The sequence below is a fragment of the Symphalangus syndactylus genome, chromosome 11 (assembly GCF_028878055.3).
Source record: "Symphalangus syndactylus isolate Jambi chromosome 11, NHGRI_mSymSyn1-v2.1_pri, whole genome shotgun sequence".
Taxonomy (NCBI): Eukaryota; Metazoa; Chordata; class Mammalia; order Primates; family Hylobatidae; genus Symphalangus; species Symphalangus syndactylus.
Window position 1 is genome coordinate 131,851,213 of NC_072433.2, and position 4,514 is coordinate 131,855,726.

The 4,514-nt window shown below is 48.1% G+C and overlaps 1 pseudogene; it reads right to left on the bottom strand.

The window, feature by feature from the left end:
* Positions 1 to 1,583: 1,583 nt before the first annotated feature.
* On the bottom strand, positions 1,584 to 2,622 carry LOC129457477 (chloride intracellular channel protein 1-like; annotated as a pseudogene).
* Positions 2,623 to 4,514: the final 1,892 nt, after the last annotated feature.

A 4,514-nucleotide genomic window follows, 5' to 3' on the forward strand; every position in this document is an offset into this window, starting at 1 on the left:
ATGGCAGCCAGACCTTCATGGTTCCAACCACATTCTGCAAAGCGCCTTACTGTGTCCACGCTGGACATAGTCCTCCTCCCACTCTGGGGACTTCCTGTCACCTTGGAGGCCGTGGGACCTGCCCAGTACCCACCCACGCACCAACAGGAAAGACTTCATGCATCATAGAGTAGATAATTGACCAATGGGCAGCATGAACCAATGGGCAAATTGTTCTCTTCTCTCCTCCTTGGATGGTTGTCCTGAGAAGCAGTTGTTTATATGGACTTTTGGAAGAGTCCCCTAAAGCTGTGCAATCAGTTGCTCCTAATACCAAGTGCTGGCCAGTTCAGTATTGAACCCTCCCTGGGATTGCACCCCCTAATCCAATGGCAGAACATTAGTTTTGCCTCGACTTCTGCTTTCTGGGGAACACGCACTTACACACACTCTGTACATGCACACTTGCACGTGTATGGAAATGGCGACTGATCCTTTCTTGATCCCAATAATTCATAGGATCTCTCTTTTCTTTCCACACTAAGATTAACAGCAGCAACGTCATGGTCATCACTGTCTATCATTTATAGAGCTCTGTGGCAGAGACCAGCAAGTCATTCTCCAGATCATTTTCCTTTTCCTGCGGGGAACACAGCCATCCACATTTCCCAATCTCCCTTGTGGTTGGGGACAAACGAGTGATTGAGTTGTGGCCAATGACATGTGACAAAAGTGATGTTGACCACTTCCGGGCCTGATCCATCAAAATCTAACATGCCAGCTCCCATCCTCCGTCCTCTCCACCTGCTGAATTAAGAGGTCTCCCAATACCTGGGAGGAGGAGAGCCTCCCGTGAGAACCAACCAACTGGGAAAATCAGTGCTGCGCTGATTATGTAATAAAGAAAAAACTTGCTGCGTATAGAGCCTCTGATACGTGGGGATTAGGGTTTGCAATGAGAAGACCATCCTCATTAGTGTGACTTGCCTGGTTTTGCCTCACTGCACTTCTATGCACTACCCCATTTAATCTTTTTGTTTGTTTGTTTTTTAGACGGAGTCTCACTCTGTTGCCCAAGCTGGAGTACAATGGCGTGATCTCGGCTCACTGCAACCTCTACCTCGCGGGTTCAAGTGGTTTCCTGCCTCAGCCTCCAGAGTAGCTGGGATTACAGGTACCTGCCACCACACCCAGCTAATTTTTTGTATTTTTAGTAGAGAGAGGGTTTCACCATGTTGGACAGGCTGGTTTTGAACTCCTGAACTCAGGTGATCCACCCACCTCGGCCTCCCAAAATGTTGGGATTACAGGCATGAGCCACTGCATCTGCCCTAATCTTTTTTAAATTCTGTACTTCATTAGTGAAGTATGTTGCTCTAATTGCCCCACCCCACAGTACGAATCTCACCCAGGATCACCCATCCTTTTCCTTCATTCCCCCTCCCCCCTCGACACCCCTGCACAAGTGCTCTAGGAGTCCCCAACCACTGGCCATTTGGAGCGTGTCCATTGGGTAGCAATGTGGAAACCCCCAGGGCCAGTGTGAAAACCCTCCGGGCCTTTGTGGGGAAAATGGAGGGGACCGAGGGAGTCCTAGGAAGGGCTTATTTGAGGGTCCTGGCCACTTGCTTGCAGACCAGCTTGATGTCCTCATCATGTGGACAGGTAGGGGCAAATTCTTCCCAGGCATAGGCCCTGCCCAAGCACCGATGCCATCCCCGGAAGGTCTCAGGGATTGGGAAGCCCTGGTACTTCTCACAGTCCACCTGGACTATGCGGAGCTTTGACAACAGGCTGCAGTCAACCAGGGTGAGCTTGTTGCCATCTAGAAATCTCTTCTGAGAGATGTCCTCATCTTCAGCACTGGTGTCATCCACTTCTTCTGGGAAGGGGGATGTCAAGAAACTGTCTAAAACCTGCGGAGCTCTCAGGAGCCCCTTGTCCAGCGTATCATTGAGTCCTGCGTCTCAACTGGATGTAGGCAGAAAAGTCGGCAAATATGTCCAGCCCAGCTGTGCTTGACTCAGGGTTTAGAGCTCTCAGCTTGGGGTACCTGGAGGGGCACAACACTGCCTGCAGAAATTCCTCAGTCTTTTGGGTGTCTATGTGTGCTTCCATGCCACGCAGCAGGAACAGGAGCTGCCCTTCTGGGCACAGCTTCTGCACTGCCACAGTCTACCTCCTGGTGTCAATGGTGGTGATGTTGAAAGTGACTTCTTTGAGCCAGAGCACCATGAACAGTCTCTAGAAGAAGGGGCAGTTCCTCCCAAGCGTGGTGGCTCACGCCTATAATCCCAGCACTTTGTGAGGCCGAGGTGGGTGGATCACCTGAGGTCGGAGTTCGAGACCAGCCTCACCAACATGGAGAAACCCCGTCTCTACTAAAAATACAAAATTAGCTGGGTGTGGTGATGCATGCCTATAATCCCAGCTACTTGGGATGCTGAGGCAAGAGAATCGCTTGAACCCGGGAGGCAGAGGTTGCAGTGAACTGAGATCGTGCCATTGCACTCCAGCCTGGGCAAGAAAAGCGAAATTCTGTCTCAATAAAAAAAAAAAAAAAAAGAAGGGGCAGTTCCCAGTCTTGGCTCCATCACTGCCAGCCTTCAAGAGCAATTTCACCTGTGGTTGTTCTTCAGCCATGGTTGCATCAGGGCCCATTTAATCTTCACAAAGAAAGTACAATTATCGTTGCGACTGGCCTGGTGCTGAGATTGAGGCTCAAAGAGATCACAGTACTTAGAAGCTCAGATACTTAGCAAATGGAGGGGATCTCTCCAATTTTTAAGCTAACTAGAACTCTTACCGTCATGAAACATGTCCACCTCCACTTTATAGATGAAGAGACTAAAGTTCATAGAAGACCAATGACCAGTTGAGGTACCACTCAGTTTGCTAGCATGCCAATGCGCAGTTCTCCAGACCTCCAATCTCCTAAGCCCTTTCTAAGGCATCAGGGACTGACAAGTGTCTTCATAGTCCTTTGCTGTCTCTCCCAGAGAAGGAGGCAAATTATCCATTTAGTGGAAGCAACGATCAAAGAAATAAATCAGTTGTATCCAATGACTTGGTGTTGAGTCTGATAGACACTGGGAAGAGAAGCAATAATGTTGCAATGCAGGGAATAGACAGGGTTGGAACTGACCCCTTTGCTAACCAGCTATGTGACTTGGAGCAAGTGACTTAGCCTCTCTGTGTCTCCAGGACCTCATTTATAAAATGAATCTAGTAATGTCACCTGCCCAAAACAATTGTTGGATAGTTTCTAACAAAGTTTTTTGCACTACCCCATGTAGCTAGCACATGATAAGCCCTCAAACATTAGCTGTTATTTTATTTGACTATGTGGTCAGTCCAAGGCTACCCACATTTGCCAGTTCATCCTATGTCTGCCTGGTCTCTCTCTCTGTTTTTTTTTTTTTTTTTTTTTTTGTCCCTCCAAACTATTTATCTCACTTACCTGCCTCAAAAATCCATGGCCACACACTGACTCCCCTCCCCCCTCATTAAACCAGGCTTTCAGGAAAAGATCTAATACCAGTCAGATAATGTAAACCATGGAGATGCCTCGCCTGGGGAGCTTTGCTAGTTCCACCTAAGCTTTCAGTGAAGGTGCAAGCAACAGAGCTTCCTGGGACACGGATTTGGAGTCTGAGCTGGCAGGCGGGGGGCAGATGCAGAGGACAGAGAACCCCTCTGACAGTGCCCAGGTGGATATCCTCTTCTACTCCCTGCCTGGATGCCCTGGACAATGTATCATTTAGGCACTTGGGTCTGAGTCACCAGATGGCAGGGATGGCTTCAGCCTTCTCACTGAGCCAGACTGAAAGCCCGTAATATCCACCCCAGCTTGGCTTTGTGATTTTATGTTTTGCCGATTCCCAAAACAAGGTCCTCAGGAGGATGGAGGTCTGGTCCTCTAGATAGACTATGATCTCTGTGATTCTTGGGAAGGGTGGGGTGAAAGAAATTATCTTTGAAGCACCAGAGATACTTTTGCAGAGAAGGATGTGGACTGTAAGGAATGGGGGAGTGTGGGAGGAATACAAAACACTCTACCAGAAAGTGCAGAAGGCCTCCGAATTAAGCATGATCTGAGGAGTCTTAGGTTCCTCCCACCTCCTCGACAGCAAGTGTTCACCCATTCATCCATCCATCCAATCTTCCTTCCATTAATTCTTCCTTTTACTCATACACCTATCCATCCATCCATCCATCTATCTATCCATTCATCCACCTATCTGTCAATCCATCCACGCATTTATCCATCCTTTCATCCTTTTATTCATCCGTCCATTTATCCATCCATCCTTTCTTCTATCACTATCCATCCATCCACCATTCCATCCTTCTATTCATCCATCCCTCCATTTATCCACCCTTCCATCGTTTGATTCATCCATCCACTTATCCATCTATCCTTTTTTCTGTCATCATCCACCCGTCTGTCCATTTATCCATCCTTCCATCGTTCTATTCATCCATCCTTCCTTTCTTCTATCATCCTCCATCCATTCATCCACCTTTCCTTCCTT